Consider the following 20,163-nt stretch of genomic DNA (forward strand, 5'->3'; position numbering starts at 1 on the left):
GGCAGGGCAGGATGGACCGGAAGAGCAGAAGCTCTAGGAAGCCTTCTAGGAAGGGTTTCTTTGAGGCTTTGCAGGGGTGGCAATAGCCTATGGACAAAATTTGTCCATCAGCTCTGGGCTGAAGGGTGAGGTGTGAGTCAAGGGCTGAGCTGGTGCCTGCCGTTAAAGATAGAATATCATTCAAATAGGATTTTCAGCTATCGCTAAATGTGATTACATTTTAGTTTGCTGCATTAATGTTAGTGGATAATGTTAGTGGACTTTATTTATTGCTCTAAGAGTAATCAAAAGCCTGCCACTTGGGAGCCGGGCAGAGGTGGGGCCAGCTGTGGCACCTCAAGCTAAGGACAGTAAAAATGGGCAGTTGTGTTCCCTTGGCAGTACCCGAGGACAAGGTTGTCCCTTCACTTGCCTTTGCCTTTGGGCCAGGTTCAGATGTCTTCAGGGGTGATGGGCTCAGAGGAAAGGGAGGCACCTTCAGGCACAGCCTTGGCTCCTTATCTGGACCTTGGAGCTTCCTCCTGATAACTGCTAGCAGTGGGTCTGAGCCCGGAAGCCCTGCACTTTGGCAGCTGGGTTAAGGGAGTCTGAAGGTCATGATCAATTCTCTACCTGTGCTGGTGGTCAGTCAATATTCTCCTTCCAAAACCTTCAAAATGAGAGGTTAAGTCTGAATTTTGGGGCTAAGGTGCTTCTTTTCTAAACCTTCTGCAGCTGTACTTTTTTGGTAGACTGTTGAATTCTGATCCTGCAAAGATCCTACTTTTGACAGAAATCTAGTATTTCATAAGCTTAAAGTGTATTTGGCAAGCACAAGGATACTGCATTCATTGTTATTCTAAAGAGACAGCGTATGAGAGAAGATGCCTGCATTAATAAGCAGACTCGGACAGCTTGCCATTTGTAGCTTGCTTAAACTAATCAATGATATGGGATTATGAACAAGACTTGCCAAAAGGCTGAGGATTTTATTGGAACACTTGCAGATGATATTAAAGTGAGACACATAACAATACACTTGATGCAATTTAATTCTTTCTTAACTACAGAGCTGTGACGCAGTTCTTCACTGAAACCCACCGGATACCTGGGGCTGATTTCTATAACCTAGATAGATGATGAATTCCTGAAGTGCGCTAACGTAGTTATGCATACGGTCTTTAGTTACACAAATGCAAACAGAGAATTTGCTTGTGCACGTCTCTGGTGATGTGATTTTGCCTGTGTAAGTGTCCATCGCTACTGAAATGTCCACTGCTACCGAAATTCAGGCCCTGCCTTTTTCAGCAGTCAGCTTGGACAAATGTGAAAATATTCCTGTGCTTCACTGATCAAAATGCAGCAAGGGTTTGACTAGACCAGGTGAGTGGGGTTTCCATGTTTATTGTCCGGATGGCAGAGTGATTGCTGCTTCTGATGGGAAAGGTGTCTGAGATGCTAAAGAGGTAAAAAAAAAAAAAAAAAGAAAAAAGGGGAGCCGTAAATAAGCAGAGGAAGGAAGAGGAAACATCTGAGCGGATACTTGTGTCTCCACCATCTCATACTACCTTTATTTTCCATCAGTTCTACAAAGCCCTCACCTGAGAAATAGGGAAATTGTGTCTTTGCTATTGAAAGAAGGGGAAAGAGGGACCTGAAGGTTGAATGATTTCTCAGGGTTGTGGAGGATGCCAATGTCAGAGACAGCAGACAAGTCCAGAACTCCTGAGGACCATTCTGGTATGTTTTCAGCATTCCTGTTCGCCCAGTGCCACTGACTACCAGGACGCCACGGTAAGGAGGCTCCTGGCTGCCATGCCTCTGTTAGGCTTCTGGTTGTAGGTGGTGATAATCTAGATACCAGTCTGCTGCCAAACCCAGCCTGCCTGGAGAAATGAGACAACACCGCATGCTGATGGTGACCACAGCTCCACGTCTCCAGGAGCTGCTCAGGGAAGGGCCTCAGGGCAGGAGCACAGAGGAGCGTTGTGGGTCTTGTACCGCACCAGAGAACTGGGAGTGGTTTGTGGACTGAGAGGTTATGGCCCAACAGTTTTGCAGCCTTCATCAATCAGCACAGGTGTTTCCAGCCTGTTTTACTTCTCCTGGTTAGTTTTTAAGGTAACAGAAGGATACCTGGATATCTCAGTGGCACTATAAGCTGCATGCTCAAAGGCTGATTTGTGTCCTATTTTCTCTCTCTTTTTTTTTGTTTAATAGAATTGATTCCTTGGGTACCAATCCCCTCTCAGCGGAAAGGAAATTATCTCCTTACCCTTGTTTAAAGCTAAGATTGCCTCTAATATTTTTCCTCTGGTGGGATTTGAAGTTTTCCAAGTATATTAAAAATGTAAGCTTTCTCTTTTTAGAGAAAGAAGCTCTTTTGCTGTAGTTGGTTTTTTTTTTGCACAGAAATCCTTCTAATATGATTGAAATCTCTCTCTTAGAGTGCTGTTTCATCTCTGCTTCTCCTTTGTACTTCTTGCTTATTTGTGGATGCAGCCTTGTTTCTTCAATAAACAAGGACTACATTTTTTCTTGGTTTCATCAGGCTAGCCACTTGAGCTTTTCAGGACCAATTCTGACTTGCTGCTGACTCTACCAGAAACAGTTATCATGACAAAGAGATAAAGTGTAGATATAATTGTAATGTGGGCACAGGCACGTGTGAAGAGCACTGGTACGAAATGTAAATAATTGCTGAAAATGTTAAACTGCTTGGGGTTAAAAAGAAAAGACAGGAAGGATTTTTGACAAAAATACAAACATTCTACTCTTCTCTCTCCCTGAATCCATCTCTTTGACTCCGAGACATCGACGTTTTCCAGGTACAGAAGTCTGGCAAGCCTGAAAACCACTGGGATAGCTCCTTTTGGCTTTATGACAATCAGGATTTAATCCAAAAGTTCATCAGCAAATATTCTGCCCAAGCCATTTGTCCTTTCCTAATCGGTGACTTTTACTGGAGAAGGTGCTGCAGCCTGGTTCTAGTTCTTGGTCCTGTTCACGAAGAGGGTACCAGCCTCCTCACTCTCAAAGCAGTCTTCGTCTCCCTGCACTTGCCAGCGGTTGCCAGCAATCTTTCAATCACCTCCCAACCAGGTTCCTCTTTTACTTCTTCCTTAACCTTTCCTATTGCTCCAAAGAAGTTCTGGCAACGTCACTCTGCCAACCATTTTTGGCTGTGTGTTTTTCCAGTGTTGACCCAGTGGGAGAGTGACCCTCTGGATCCTGATCCTGATCACAGCGGTCAGGAGTGAGCACTGCCGCCCAGATACAGATGACATAAAGTCCCTAAACCCCTGAGCCTAGCACTTGCTCTTAGCTCACTCCCATTGGAAATCTAAACCCAGAAGAAGACACCAGAGGGCTGTGGGCAAATTTTAGGCCACCAAGAAAGCTGCATTTTGCCTCATAGCACCTGTCTCATGATAGATTTTCAGGAAGCTCCAAGAAGGGGGGTAACACCTTGCTCCCACCGTGAGCATCTTTAGTTAAGGCGTGAAAGCCCGAGCCACGCTCCAGACTCTACCTAGTCCCCGAGTAGGAGTTTTTAGTGACATCAAAAAAGCTGCATCTCTCCCCTGTGGAGATCAGGAAGCAAAAAGCAGCTTTTTCCGCATGCATGCACGCCACACACTGAAAATGAGTGTGAACTTGCTGACTTTAAATGTGAGCGATTATATGCTAATACCGTCCATTCTTTGGAAGCTTGCTCGTGCTATTTATTCCACTCCGCTAAAGCAGCGCTATAAATACGCGAAGATAGGGAGCACATCCCTGTTGGGGCGTGTGCGCAAGCCCTGGCTTTGCCTCGCACGTCCCTCTGGCAGGGCAGCAGTGGCAGCACAGGAGGGCGAGCTGGCCGGGGGTCCCGCAGCCCCAACCCTGCGCGCCGCGGGGGCATTCAGCGCAAGGCGCTGGCCGAGGGCTTTGCCTAGAGATCTGACTTGGAGGTCACCTACTGTCCTGTGTCACAGAAAGGGATGGGTAGTGATTTCCTTTGAATTGCCCTTTCACTTGTGCAAGGTTGGAGAAAAAAACCTCAAATCCTGATTGAGTTAAACAATCTAAGAAATATTTTTCCCATTCTTTCTAAGAATGATACAGTACAACAGCCTGGCTGTTGGCAAAATCCCGCAGATGTGGGGCCAGATCAGCCAAACTCCATTTACTTTGGCAGATACACGCCAAGTAAAGCAGCGGAGGACCTGGCTCTTTTATTTGAGCTGCTGTTATGATGCTTATCTAAGCCTATCTGCAAGTTTCGCTTGAAGAGTTTGTGAGAAACGGTTTTCTTACAAGATTCAGATATTTCTTGTTTCAAGATGGGCTGGAAATACCCCATAGCAGATGTTCTGGTGGCACAAGTTACGCTAACATTCCTGGTCTTGCCTCACCCTGAAATAGCTAAGCATCTATATGGAGAGGGAATAGCAGAGAAGACTAATGGAAAATGGAGAATCTTCTCGATGCCTTGTTCAGCTTCAGCACTAGCAGTGGGGAAATCTAAATATTGAAAGGAAGGAAGAGAGAACTAGTTTCTCTGAGTGAGCTCTCCTGCCCCTACATATGATATTAACTCCTAAAGCCCTGCTGCTCTGGTATATATTCTACTGCCAGCATTTCAGTTGGCACTGTCCTGAGTTTGTGGAGCTCCTGTGTTTGTGCTCTCCTGTGCTTAGCGATATTCCAGAAAGAAGGCCTCATTAGCTTCACTAATCATGATTGCATTATTTCAAATTGGTCCAGCTTTTTTTGATCAGTAAGAACAGGCCTGAATCCTTAGGGCTAACTAATTTATATCGGCTGGGCTGCAGGATTGCAATGCTGTAGGTTCTGTTTCGCTGTTTGCTAGTGCTCTGATGAATTTTGTAATCAATCAGAAGCAAAAAACTCAGTAACCTATGATCTCAGATTTTAATGCACTGCCCATAATACATATGTAAAGATGGGTCCTAGCAATTGCTCTTCAGAATTGCCATAGTTAGGGATCTGGAAAGCGGTGCTTGCTGTGGGAGCAATTTCCTTCTTGTACTGATGGAAACATGATGCACATGTACTTTTGGGTCAGCTTATGTTTTAGCAATGTATTAGCCCGTAATGAAAAACACATACATTCAGACATGCAGTACAGTCATACAATGTGAAAGGCTCTCTATGGACTTTCCTGTTTTATAAGATCTAAGGGTGAAACTTGATTTTTACATGTACTAGCACAAAGTACAGCTCCTCCAGGGGAGTTTGTTCTTTTCTGTTCAGGTTTATAGTACTTCTGGACCAGCTTTTAGTGGGTTTATATGGATTATAATTAGTTCTCTGTGTAACATCTGTAGGATGTGAATGGTACAGCTTATCTGCCATGATCATATTAATATAATAATATTTACTTTTTACAGAGCATTCTTATTTTTAGACCTCAAAGCATTTTATAAAAGAGATGATAAACATCACTATAAAAGAGATAAACGTTGCTACTGCTGCTTTCTGTATGTGAAAAGCAAGCCGGTGAGAGATTAAATTATTTATGCAAAATCCATCTGCAGGTCAGTGGCAGAACCAGCCACTAAATCTATTTTTTCGGAGTTCCAGTCCATGGTATGTGTACCAGCCCTGTGTGACGTTCAGACTGTTTCAGTTAATGAAACACATATAACAATAGATAATACGGTATGCGTCAATCTTAAGCCTATGTTGAGATTTCAGGGGGAGCAGAATCGGGCTGTTACTGTGAATTCACTGTAACAGCTGCTTCAAAAGATAGGTATTTTCGATGAATACCTATGTGAAGTCAGATGCCCTGTTCTTACCAGCGAAGTACAGTTTATGTAACAGAGAAGTCATCAGCTATTATTTGCAAATAGTCCCATCAACAACTTTGCTCCCATGTTATTGCATTATTCTTCATTACTTAAAAAAGAGCGATGTGTTATTAATGACTACATTCTTCATTTCTTCAGCTAGCTTTGTAGGTGAGCAAATAAATGGCTGAAACTCCTTATTCGATAACACCCTTTTATCTTGTTCTGCTTGGATCAATCAGTGCAGCGCACTCCTCTCGGCTTCTGCGTGTGAGTTTTCTTGGCTGTCTCCTTTCTCCTCTGGCCAGGAGCTTTTGCCTGAGGCAGCCCCTGCACGTTAAGTGCTGGATGTTGCCCTGGGCTCCCTCTCCGCACATGCTGGGGCAAAAGCCAGGTCGCTCTCACTCAGAGCATTGCATTTGTCAGCATCCTCTTGCTCCATCCACTACGCAGACCGCAAGCCAAGAAATCCTGTGATGATGCTTCTGGCTGCGCTGCTGGGAGTGAGGAATGGGATTCATCTTCATGCTCGATCAGAAAAGCGCAATATCCTAAGCTCAAGCAGCAATGCAAATGCATACAAAGCATGCAAGGGTTGTTTCTGGGAGGGCACGTACTCAGCGAAGAAATGCGTGAGTATCTCTGCCCCACTTAAAAGGAATGTTTTCCATTCCTGCCTTCGGTATGTTTTCTTTATGTTGTACAGAGCAACTCTTACCTCCTAATTACAGGCAAGGAGCTATTTGAGAAAGTTGAATGCATTCCTTGTTACCTAAAATAACTTCAAAGCATGCATTTTCCCCCTCAAAATGGGTGTGATTGTCTTCCAAGAGCAGCCCTAAATAACTCCACTGAAACACATGGAATTTGCTATAGCAGCACAAAGCCAGGGAAATCGAAGAATAAACTCTGTAATCCTCCCAAGCGGCATGTCCCACAGAAGGTGCAGCGAAAGGTCAAGCCTGCTCTTCGCTCGTAACCTCCACGTAAAAGGAGAAAACATTTCTGTGGCAACTCCATGCAACTGCTGTTGTGAAAGGGCAGCAAATTTTGAATCTTGGTCACGGTTATTGCAACAAAGCAGTTGTTTCCACCACACCCAAGATGACTGATTTTTCAGTACAAGTCCGTTCCCTGGGTAATTCCAACCACATGCTAGTTTTTCTCCTAACAAATTTTCTGCAAACATCACTTGAAACACCCACAGTAAGATTCATGCCCACTTTTGAACATGGGGCTTAGGCACTTACAAAATGCTACCAGAACTTGATTTATGAACACAGCACGAATCTCACATATGCATGTTTGGACTGAAAATCACGTGTCATATCTTTTTCTTTTGCTAACGTGAAGGCAAGCAAAGACTTCCAGGAACCACCATGGGAGTGAAGAAAGGCAAAGCAGGTTCTCTGTGCTATTATTCTCCCATTCTTCCTAACTCTCCAGGACTCGCCACCACCGCAATGTGGGGGTTGACAATAGCAAATCTGCAAAAATTCCCTTTAGAGGCCGTGAAATCTTCTCACAGAGAATAGATCTAGCAGGCTGAAAGATTTAACTTACATGGAAGAAAAAGACATCAGTGGCCCTGGTCGGGGGCAGAATTGGTGTCAACCTCCTGAGGTCAGGAGGGAATCTTCATGCATCTTATGAAGCAGGGGCACAACTACACCTTGTATGGATATGGCCAGTCGTCATCGTTTTCACACCTTGCTTCATCCTAGGCTTCCCAACTAAAGATTTACAGCACCCTGCTGTTCTTCTTGCTTACTGCTAGCTCTCAAAGGCAAAGGAGAAAGCTTCTTTCTGCGTTAAGATTGCACCTTGCAGCAATGTAGGCAAGAAGGGGTGGATCAGCCACTTCACCCCGCAGCAAGCAGGACAGTCAAGTGTGATGAGGGAACACAGGGTGCCCCTCCAGCATCATACTGATCAATCACGCGGTGTATGTTATGGATATATTCAGCGTTACAGCAACTATTGCACCGCTGTTGCAGTGAGGGGCAAATGATGAGATGGGGTGGTTAGAGGAAGGGTAAGTTCCCTGTGAGTGCTGCGGCATACAATATTTAAAAAAAAATCTACCAGCAGTTTCTGCCTTTTTGCTTTCTAGCCATATGAGGTTACTTTCTAGTCTAAATGAAATCACCTTTCTAACAGTGGGCTGATGTTTTTTTCCTCAGTAAATTTTGCACTTCTCCTTGATGAGGGCATAGATGGAAAGAAAACGTCAGAAAATTCACCAGTGCAATCCCCATTATTTTACTGTAATCTTTTAAAGTCACCAGAATGACCCAAACTTTCAGGACGTTTTTTCTGCAAAGGTAAAATGCTTTAAACCTCACGGCTTTGCAAGGCTCCACTCATACATATTCTGTTTCCTTTTAAAGCTTCTTCTTCCCCTTCGTGTATAATTTTAGTTTCTTCAGTTTAAAGGTATTAAAGGAAAGGATTGCTGTCTCTTCCTAACCCATTTACGGCAGGTTCCATGAAATTCAAAAGGGAACTAAAGGAAACAATCAATACTAAAAACTTTTGCAATGATATTGTTATAATTCTGGAGGGTTAAATAGGTTGGAACTCACCGGATGTTTCTTTTCTTAGCTGGCAGAACAGCACAGGAAAGGAAAACCAGTCTTCTAGAAACTCTAGTTTCGTAAAAGGATATCCTGACTACCATATGAGCCGTGCCACTAAAACCAGGCTTTCAGATGACACAAGCTAACGTGATCTGGTTTTGTGAATGTACATTTTTAAAAATAATTCCTTTTCTCCTTAACAAAAGGAAATTTATGACTCAAGAGAACATGTTCCCACAAAAACCAAAGGCCAGATCTTGCTAAATCAGAGCTCTGTTTTGGTTTCAAATCACTTGGCCACAGAAGATAACACAATTCAGTTGAGTAATATTTGGAGAAAGCTAACTTTGTGCGCAATATGTCCGAAGGATAAAGATTTAGCGAGAAAAGGGAACTGGTAGGGTATGTTTGTTCGTGTGAATAAGTCCTCACGTGAACACTCCTGAGGATTATTTGCAAGAATGAGAATGGTGTTCAGGATCGGGCCCTACTCTGTCTGTCTGTTGATCTTTGAAACTGTTCAAATGGATTTATGAAGTGTTGTTCTTGTTCAGCTGGCCTATTTTCCCACTTCATTTCCGCAAGATATCTGTCCTAGGGCGGGTCTTGGCAGAGAAGGTCTCAGATCGGGACCGTTTTAATACTTCTAAATAGTTGAAGGAATCTGGGCAGCCACATAATCAATGAACTGTGCAAATACCAATATTACAACTAAATGGAGGTATTTTTACTGGGCCACTCCTTCTGCATTCCCCCAACATGCTGTTTCAGGACACACAGCTTTTCTACCAGGAATGAAGGGGATTTTCTAGCACAAAACAAAGCCAAGGAGCAGGGGACAAATATGAAACCCATTAAAATTGCTAGGATTCTCTCCATGTTATTGAATGGCTTTAAACCATTCTTTATAGGAGCCTGATGGACATGCGCCCTCTAAAGAAGCCCTCTCCTAAGGACAGAGCTGGCCAGTTGTGCTCGCTGCAGATGGAGAGCAGCATCTCTTCCCTGCAACTCTTACACGTGAGTTGTGGTGCACGCTCAGAAAGAATTGCACCATTTACATAGATACAGAGCATTTTTCCTTAGGTGGCTTTATCCTTCCTGAGGAGCATGGGCTGGGCAGACTCTCTGATTTATTGCACAAGAAGTTGGCACTACATACGAAACTCAAACTTTGTGTTAAAACAGCTCTCATAACTAACCTCCCTTAGCTAGTGATTCTATTTGCTGGCAGCTTGGCATAATTGAGATGAAAAATTACCATGAATTCTTACAGGCTGAAATCTCTCAGTACACTGGCACAACCTAGGAATAACTACACGGTATGAAAGAGGCTGGAGAGCAGAACCAGGGCTGTCAAGAGAGGCAATTTGCAGTAAATCATTTTAGGTCTAGAGATGAAGGAAAGCTGCAGCTATAATAGGACTGTGATTCAGGAGCCTGAACTGAAGCCTCGTCTAGTCCCTCCAGTACGTATTTCTGTTGATCTCCAGAAAGGTACATCATCTCTGTCCCCACAGCTGTTCCCAATTGCTCCTGCCAATTTATCTCCAGGCACTGCCCCTGCAGGTCCCACCTGCTGGCTCCCCTTCCTGAAGGGAAGATGGAACTCCGGTTTCTTCTAAAATCTGCTTGAAAAGGCTGAGTCGCATCCTCTCTCCTCACTGCACCTGCTAGCTCCCCGTGGCTATCATGCATGCAAAATGCGTTTCCTCCTGCCAGCAGCTTGAAAATGCCTGTGCACCTGTTATAAGATGACTCTTGTGCATCTTCACTGGTGTCTTATGCGAGATCAGAGCATTTCTTCTCTGAGATGTAGTTCTGCTTGAATCAGGGAGCTTGGCTCTCAGCCTTTCGCTGTACAAAATTTCGGATGATGACATTTCATGCCTTAAAAAGCATCTCTGAAGTTCAATAGTAAAATTGTATCCTAATATAATATCTCCACTTTACTGGCCCTTCTTTCCTAGTCAATTTTTTACAACATTTTCAGGTATGACACTTGCCTGAGTACCAGGCCTCAGTTAACAGTTCACCAGAGTTGCAGCAATCTCTAGTGAAAGAGTTCAATCTTTAGCAGCTTCGGTAGAGCCGGTCACAGAGTGCAATTCCTTCCTCTATCAGTTTGCGCTGACTTGGGGTAACCTGCCCTGCCTCGCTTTCTAGGCATTCTCTTTTGCTTCTGCTAATTTGGCTGTAAACACCTGGAAAAAATCGTTGCATTTCTTGCAGTGGTTGCAGTTCTTTCCCTTGGTCGCTTGCAAGGATCTCAGTGGAGTCTGAGTTTTTAATTCATGTTGCCCATCTGGTTCCCAGCTTTCTTTCCTTTCCTACCCGTCCTGGTGCGAGCTGGTCAGTGTGGTGTGGTGTTCTCCTGCCTCCCTTGGCAGCGGTTCCTGGCCCAATGGCTCGTCCCAGGTCTGGTGCCATTACAGGCACAAGTACTCCCAATGCTGCCATCAAGTGAGTACGATGAAAAGGTGCCCTTCGGCAGCACCACCTGTAGGAAATATTTTATTACGGCTCGATGGAGCAATGAGAATAGAGTCTGTGCACCTGAGTGTCCTCCTCTGCATGAGCAGTGGCTCTTGAGTCCCTGCTGCTCCCAGTGGTGCACTGCTTACTGCAAATCCCAGACACAAGTTGGCCTCAGCCCCTTCCCCTGCCACCGTGAGCGATGCCATGCCAGCCTTCACCTGACCAGCCTCAAAACAGCCCATCATGAAGCCGCAGGAAGGACAGCCGAGGGCTTGCTTTGCAGCCTGCAAGGAGCACAGGAAGGATCCCCACCACAGTAAGCAATTTTACGCTCGTGTACTTTATATATTGAAAACACCAAGCAGCGTGAAAGAAGCTAAGGAAGGGGGAAAACCAACTTGAAACTATTTTAAGTGTTTAACAGTAGGATTTTGTGCCTGGCGAAGTGAAAGGATTGCTCACTTCTTGGCATCCCATTTCTTTTCATCTCAAGAAGAGCGTAAAGGACATCTAAGTATATCTTTTGTTTGCCAGGGAATTTTGTTTTGTCTACAGCATTTTCTATAAAGAACTGTAGCCTCAGCCAGCATTTTGCTCAAAACAGACTGTTTTTCAAGAACATGCAGGATAAATCACATTCCCTTGAGCCTCTGGGATGAATTAAAAGCCTTGCTGTCTCCTGTGGGACTTGGTGGGGTTTGGTTGAATTCTGCTGTCTTCGTCTCTTTCTGAACTACAAAATGTCACTATGTTTTAAGACAGACAACAGTAAACTGTCACTACACTGACAAATGCTCGCTTAGGATCAGTCTGTTGTGTTCAAACAGCCTAAATTCACATGTCTCACAGAGTTTCCAACAGGACATTCAAAGGTTTGATGCTTAAACCACTGGTTGCTGCTGAAAAGTCAGGCCAAGCTGACTGCATGTATGTAAGGTAAGGCCTCATCTGTTACCTTCTTGAGTAGCCCAGCAGAAAATCTTGTAGCTGATTTTTACTTACATTTGATTTCACCTCTTATAAAGTTCTCTGTACTTTTTTTTTTTTTAAAAAGAGCACTCTTCTCACTAAGTTTTCTGTTTGGAGACGGCTGGAAATTTAATTGACTATTTTCACGGAAAAAAAGCTCTAGTGTGCAAGAGTTCTCACTCGATAACAAATTGCGGGTTTCACGTTCTTGGTTTGAAAAATTGGTGCTTGAACACGAATAATTGATGGTGCATTATGTAGCTGACTCTGTAATGCCAGAATGCAGCCTGTCTAGTAGTGAGACGCTTATATTCATGTGTTGCTCCTGCTTACGGTTTGTATTTATGCTTATAATCTGAAAGGCAAGTTCTCCTGCTGGGAGATGTACGTAACTGGAGCTGTGCAGCGGCGTTGCTGGAGTGAAGGCAATATTCTCACCTTTCTTTGTTGATTCAAACTGCAAGTCTTTTCCATTCCTAAGGATTACTGCGAGTTTGGTTTTCCAGTCTTGCTAGGAAATGTCTCGCATCCTTGGAAAACAGGAACATTCCAGTTGTAATTGGCACGGGCTGAGGAGGCCTTTCTTAACACACCAGTCTGGTTTTCCGCAGCAACCTTCGTGCCCTCAGAGGCACAGCGAGAGGTGGCACTTGTGGGCACTGAGAAGCCAGTCAAGCATGGTTGGAGGTGGAGCCCAACGCAGGTCTTCTAACAGAGCCTCTCTAATTTAAATCGTCTGGGCACAAGCGGGATGACCATCATGCCCAGTCGTGACAAAACTGGGGCTCTGGAGCGTCATCGAGTTTGTTTATCGATAGGAAGAATTGCTGTAAATCTGCTTTGGCGTTATTCTTTAATAAAGACGCATTTGTTCCAAGGAGAACACTCCACTTCATGCAGCTGAAGCCATAAGGAAAAGTGAAGAGGAACGGTGGAATTCAGTGCATGATGTTATTTACACAAATGACTTTCACATTTCTGTGGTTTCTTCAACCTGGAAAAGCAAATTTGCCGGTGTTTTCATTACCTAAGAGGAGATAAGAATCCCAGTCCCTGGAAAAAGGCCACTAAAACACTCACCCTTGATGTGTGCTAGCATATAAAGTGTGGCTATATGTAAGCCACATAAACTGAGTGTAATTGCAAGGTCCTGCCCCATCCTATATATACAGTGACCAGACAGTCTGGCCGGTTGTTCACTCCTTGGGTGAAATGTAACCGCCTGGGTGTCTGGCCACCTTCCTCTGCCCCTGCTCTGCCTGCTCTTTGGCCTCTTCCTGGGGCCCTTTCGGCTTCATTCCCCATGGTTAGGGGAGACCAGTTACCTTGCAGGTAGATGGGAGTTTTCCAGCCCCTGGTTTTGCATTTGCTCTTAAGCTGCTGACTTTTGGATGGTTGAGTTTTGCTGCTGCACCTGGATGGGGAAGCCAGAGCCTCGGGCAGGACGGCTGCGATGCCGGGCCAGGTTTCTGCTGGGCTATGCCCTGCCACCGGGCAGCCCACTGGCACGGGTCCGGCCGCTTCTAGGTGTTCAGGCTGGTGAAATCCCTCACCGGCAAGATGCAAGCCCCTCCCTGCTTCTTCTTGAGGTGGTACTTCATGGGTAGGAGCTCCTGCCTGTCCGGAGCTGAGCAGAGTTGGGCTGAGTTCACGCAGGCCACAGGAAAAACATCAGCTTTTAGCTCCTGATGGCTTGAACTGGATTTGAACTGGAGGAGATCTATAAATAAAGGACCCTCCAGTCCATTATTGGTCCCCTGCAATCCCAGACCGCCAGCCTAACTGTATTTATGGGGCAGCTATTTAAATAAACTCTGTATTTTATGGACATATACACTTATACTTTCATGTCAACCACTTAGGATCATGTGAACCTTTAAAAGCTTTCACAGTCTTGAATCGCCCAAGCTGATTATGCACAAATCTGATTTAGGTGCTGGCTCCCGCTCCTGGTAGTGATCATCCTCTCGTATTTCAGCCATCCGTCCAACCTCTTTCAGCTTACGGAAACCAGATTAAAAAGGTTTTGCCAGGACACCTAGGAAAAACTCTCTTGCCAAAGCTATTAGCCATCTTAATCTGAAATCTGATTCACAATAAAAATTAATCTTTCCAGAGGAGCCTGCTTTTGCAAAAGTTGTGCTTTAAGTTCACCCAGCTATCAACATATATCCCCACTTACTTTATTGCTTTCCTGCTCTGTTTTATATATATTTTTCAACATTGCAAATAACATCTGCTCCTATATGAGAAGAAATAGTGATATTTTATAACACAAGACCACACAGTTCTAGCTATATTTCAGTAAAAGAGGCATATAGAAGTTAATTTACACTTGGCAAACAGCAATAAAGCAGGACTGTGAAAATCAAGTCCTGAATTCTAGGTTGTCAAGTAATGAGGACTTAATGGCAGAGGCTTCTTAATGGAAGAAAAATTACACGTATGTCCTGTATACACACTGTATACCTGCTAGAGCTGTCAGAGTTTGGAAGAAAGTGCCGAATAAGCATTTCATAAACAAAATACCTCATGTGCTTTTATACTGTTTTGTCTTCTGTGTAAAGCTCCCATCTTTTCCCCCCTTCCAAGTCCAAGATTTCTTTCTTCTTTTATTGCGAACGCTCCTGGGCTGACCCGGTCTCAGGCCCCGGTTTCAGAAGGACGCAGACCTGTGCGCAGGACATCAGTGGTGGCAATGGGGCACCGCAAGCCGCCGCTGCGGCCGGCCGAGCCCGCGTTTCCCACGGCAGCCAGTGCACGCGCCGGGCGCTGCCACAGGAAAAGCCCGCTTCATAAGGTTGATTTCCTACATCATAAAGGAGCAGTTAAGAACATCAACTTTTTTTCTTTTCCGCTATAAACCTGGGGATGTTTTAAAGCCATTGGGAAAATGTCCAAGAAAGAAATGAAGTGTTTAATAGTGTTATTTTCATCCTGGGCTCTCCTCTCTCCCTTTCCTCCCTTCTGGTCTCCTGACTTGCGCTTTGGGATTAATAAACCGATTCAAGGGCAGATTTTGAGGCCTAAGGGTTGTTTCTCTCTTCAGCTGGAGTATCTTCCCCTCTGTGCCAAGCTGTGCGCCTGACCCTGACTCCCTCCAGCCTCGCAGCAGCTCCCCGGATGCCAGGAGAGCGCACCGGAGACAGCACGCCCCACAAAGCCTGCAGGGGTCTTTCCCGAACCTGGGGGCTGTTTTCTGATCGCAGCAAGAAGAGAGGATCACAGCAATCACTCCTGATGCTGAGGAATCCTCCCTCCTGATTTAATCCCAGTCTGAGCTCCTGCTGGGCAGAAACACCGCAGGTGATGGGACGCTCCCAGTTTAAACCGGGGTGAAGACCAGGCTTCTCTAGCTCCCTTCCTCTCTTTGCTCCTCAGCTAACATGTATGTCTGCTATGGGCCTCCTAGCAGCCTTGCCATGGCTGATGGAGAAAGATCTCCATCATCCTTCCCTCCTTCTCATCTGGCACAACTTCCTATTACTTTCCTGCTTCACTGGTTCTTACTTTCAGATTTCCACCGCAAGCATGTTTTCTCCCTTTTGCCTTTCCAGCATCTGCTAAATTCTCTCTCCTCCTGAGAGTATTAGTTAAACATATTTAAATTTCAAGTATGATTTATGATAATCTTACTGAGAGCTTGGTAGGACGGTTATCTTCGCGATCGTATTTTAGAGAAAGAACAGGTCCGCGGTTTGATCTGGCGGGTTGCCCTGCCTGCTTTGTGTCTGTGCATATTCGGCACGAGGTTCGCGGAAAAGGCCGTTACAGGAACGGCGCAGGCTCACCTCCACGAGGCAAGAGGGCAGCCTCCCGGGTGCCGGGACGGACAGGACGCTTTGCTCGTAGCGCCGTCAGCTCCGCGGAGACACCCAGCCAAGGCTGCGATCAGGTTTGTGCTCGTTTGGCGCATTGCTTGGATTGCTCAGCAAGGTTCTCCCGACAAAAGCGGCTCCGTCACAACACGATGACACGGCTGTCACAACTGGAAAGACACCTCTTGCCTGTCCAGCTGTGGCTTATAGGGGCTGAGTACGGCGAGAAAATAAAACCACTTTATAATCAGATCCTGGACAGGATAAGTGGAGCATCTTGCTGTGCAAATCACAGAAGTACAATGAACACGGAGAGGTTTAGTGGGTTTGTTTCACGGCAGCACTCCTCCAGCTCGTATTCCTCGGAGGAATTACTGACATGGTGCTGGAGAGACAAAGGAAGAGTGTTGTATTCCAGCAAGAGAACATTTCTTTAATCTCAGTGAATCTAAATGGCTTCTGAGGATTTTCCTTTCCCGAGATCCCTCTTTCTGAAGCTCCTGGCTCATGGCAGCGCTCCCATGCAGCCACGTCAGCCGCTCAGGCCCTCGGGACATGTTATGGGCCTACATTGGTTGACTGCAGGTCACGGGTCAGAGGTCTGGGTTTGTGGAGCAGGAGGCCCTGGGACCTACTTGCCCAGCCAGCGTGGGGCGACAGAAGGACACGGTATGTTACACGCTGCTTGGGGCTTTGGGGCTCTCCTGCAGGAGCTGCCAGGAATTTCTTCAGCCAATAGTCTTAAATGCTGTTGCTGCCCAGCACAATGAGACAATTTTGGTAATGTCAGTGCCTGCAGTGGGGAAGGCAGCAGGTCTCCATCGCATTTGCAGAAAGAGTTGTGACGAGCTGGGACAAACGTGGTGATGACGACCTACTCCATCAGAGTCGCGCTCATGGATGTTGCTCTCTGGTTTCTGCCTGTCCTGGGGTGATGTGTGAGCAGTGCTGTCCTGTAGTACCACGATATACCGTATCGACGTGAGAAGAGCCTGAGTGCGCTCTAGGGAGATGCTTGTTGTCACGCTCTGTCCAGGGCCGGATCCGTGTGACAGAGCAAATCCCTGAAGCCAGCACAACCAAATTGCCATGTGGGCTTTCCAGCTCCAAAGCTGCATTTCATAGGGCACAAAATCGGAACATCCCAGATCTGGCATGAGACGGACTGAAATAAGAGGGTTTGCGAACAATTCTCCCCTCTCTCCCTTGGGGCACTGTGTTTTCTTCCAATCTTGTTCCCAGCCCAGCAGATTTTGTTGAGTTTTGGCTGCCGTCCCTGGCGTGCCTAGGAGGAGCCTGATTTTCTGTCCCCGTGCTGCGTGGGCACCAGTGACTCCCAGGAGCTGGCCGTTCTCTGGCTCGCTGCCGGCTGCCCAGTTGCCAATGCCACCATGTGCTCCAGATGTTTCTCCCAGTCCAGATGTCTTCCTCCTTCCCTCCAGGACCTCTACCTGATTTGAAAAGCAGCAGCTGGGGGGAACGGAGCTGCGGTTTCCCTCCTGTTGCCAGCCACTTGTTTGTAAACCGTCCACACCATCAACCGCGAACAAACGGTAAAACAGAAACACTCCTCAGTGGGTGCTGATTACGGGGCTTTGCATCTGCCTACATGCCTGCTTGCTTGCCGTTGATATTTCGGTCATGTTGCTATTTGAGATTCAGTCTTTTTATTTCCAAGAGAGAAAATAAGTTCAGCAACAACTCTGCTCACAACATCAAGCAAAGAGCCTTTTTTTTCCGCCCCTCTAAGGTTTATATCTTTTCAGAACTTTGCAAAATAAATGCTTACAGATCATATCACTTTCTGTCAGGAGGTTGACACAGGAAAAAACAGAGCTAATTTGGAGTTTGCAGGCTGGTTTTTGTGGTGAGTTACACTATAGCTGACTTCAATCTCGAAGTCTGACTGTAGCATTATAGCTTTTAGAGGAACCAGGTAGCTGTCAAATATATTTGCAGCTGAGCATGCTTTGTAAATTTAAAGTTTTGTCCTGTGCTCTTTCTGGGCTAGACAAGAAGTCAATACAATAACGCTTTCAGTTTGATTTTCAGCAGATGTAAGAGTTTAGAAGCTGATACGTATTAGCGGTATTGGTACTTCATAGTCTGTTTAAAGCTAATTTAGGATAGATTAAGAATAAAGTCTTCTAATTAAAGCTGAGAGCAGTATGAAAAATTACAGTTAGGAAAAATGGGAATGAAACTCTTGTCTTCCAGCGTGCAAAATGATCTATAATATACTTTTTTTAACATTCCTATTACACTGCTTGAGCTGATGGATTTTCTAACATTTATGTTGAGAGATAATTTTCTAGTTCAGCACTGTGACTACCTGCATAGTTACGTGTATGGGAGAAAAATAAAGCTATTTTAATTCCAGGTAAAAACACCATCCTTAAATAATGCAGATACTTTTTCTCAAACTTGTTCCAGATATTGCCTCAGGAGCTGAAACTTCCTCTTTGAATATTGTTAGGAAACTAATTAAATCTCAAAGATGCAAGTAGACGTATAAAATATATATGAAAATCATGTGGCAAGCCAGACTTTTAACAGAGAAGTTGCACAGTGTATCATCATTCCAGTTTATCATTGTCCCATAGAGCATTTTCTCTAAACTATCTTCATTTATCTTCGGTTTTGAACTAGAAACCCAAACAAAGCAATTTCATGCTTGTGTAAAATTTTAAAATATACCTATTTTAATGACACAAAACCAAATAGTTTTTACCCTTTTTTTTTTAAATGGTGGAATCAAGTAAAAGATTTTCAAAAGAAATACAAGTATTCATACTTGCACTTTGCGTATAAAAAATGTCTTTCTCTGTCAATCTTTAACAAAGAACGGATGAGTGCAACGAAACTGGTTCAATGTGCGGCTGAATGTTGGGATAAAAGAAAAGAAAAGTTTTGCTTTCTTTTTCTTAAAAGCATCAGTATACTTTCTGCATTACTGAGTCTTGTTCAGTAGCCATAGGACTGTGGTGTCCCTTGGAGGGAAGGAGGTTTGGAAGACAGCAAAGGTGGGATTAATACAGCGCTGCTACCTTGCGGTCCTAACCTGGCTTGCTCCCTGACCTTGGAAAAGCTGTATATTTTCCAGCCCCTGTAATGTGAGTCCTGAAGCTCCCCTGCTATATGGCAGGGCTGTAGAGGACACAGTTGACACACAGCAGCTGGGTTTCCAACATGTCTTAGTTGACAGCAGTGCACTGCTGGGGCGGTTGGTTTTATTTTGCACTTAAATGCTCTGTGAGCATTTGAGGAGCTCTGACTCTTCTGAACCACAGTCCATGTTGGATGAGGCAGAGCACAGATGCCTTGCAAGGTGCAACATCTGATCACCAGGGATCGCGGCAGCTAAATAACCAGGATTTCTTCCGTAGCTTGGGGTCAAAGTCACTGGTGCTCTCCAGAGGCTTTGCACTGGTCCAGTAACGCAAAGCAGCCATAAACTTGGGTTAGCGCAGAGACGCTAGGTTTATGCTGCTTTGCATCACAGGCTGGAGCATACCAATGAACCTGGCGCTATGAAGCAATTAGAGAGTTATCACTACCTGTCTGCTTCCAGGTGAAGTGTCACCAAAACCACATAAAGGTTTTCATTACCCGGAGCAAAATTCACTGTGGTTCAGGGAGCCTGTTACAAGAACCAGCACGAGCTGAGTGAGCATCTCAGGGAGGGCTGTGCTCAAGTGACCTCAAGGCATAAATGATATAAATATTGTGTAATGTCTGTCTTTGTAAAGGTGAGTTTTGCACTTCCAAGCACAGCGCATGTGGCAACAGTCTGGGAAAATGGAAGCTCCTGTGGCAAGAGTCAAGCAGTGAAAACTCACTTAAAGTTAGCCATAATGGAGTCAAAGTGTGATTCCAACATGGATCATTAAAATAAATCCCATTGGCTCAGGGGTCCATGTGAATTACTTATTGGATATGAATCAGGAGACAATAAGAGCATTTAGGTGGTCAGCATCCTCTTAAAAAATCAATTGTATTGATATTCGATGCATTTTTTCCAGATTAACTCATAAATCTGAATCAATTTATTTCCTCCCCCAAATAAATAAAAAATATAGAAATAGCAATTCTCAAGAAGTCACAAATTGGAAATTTGTTATGTTTCATTCAGAAGATGATTTATGTCATGAACAAAGTGGTTTCCAGTGGAAAAACAAATCAACTCCTTTTCTATACCAAAGACTTGCAAGAGCTTTCATTATAGAAATGAAATAGAGAAAATATTGGCCAACCATTGGAAACATATCTGTAGTTCTCTCTCTGTCTCTGAGTTTAACGCACATGTGTATGTGGGGCTGGGGCCGCTACACTCGTGCACTGGCCTACTGAGCATTCACAACACCACATGTTTGCATAAGTCTCTAGAAAACAGTTGCATAATTGTATTTACCAAGTTTTCTTGTAAAGAGCAGTTTTCCTGTCTGAGAAAAAGTTTTTCATTACAAAAGGTCTAAGTAAATGCAATCATGTTTTCAGAATTTATTACTTCTCAGGGAAAACATTTTATTAGGACTCTTA

Source organism: Struthio camelus, chromosome 7, assembly GCF_040807025.1.
Source record: "Struthio camelus isolate bStrCam1 chromosome 7, bStrCam1.hap1, whole genome shotgun sequence".
Lineage (NCBI taxonomy): Eukaryota > Metazoa > Chordata > Aves > Struthioniformes > Struthionidae > Struthio > Struthio camelus.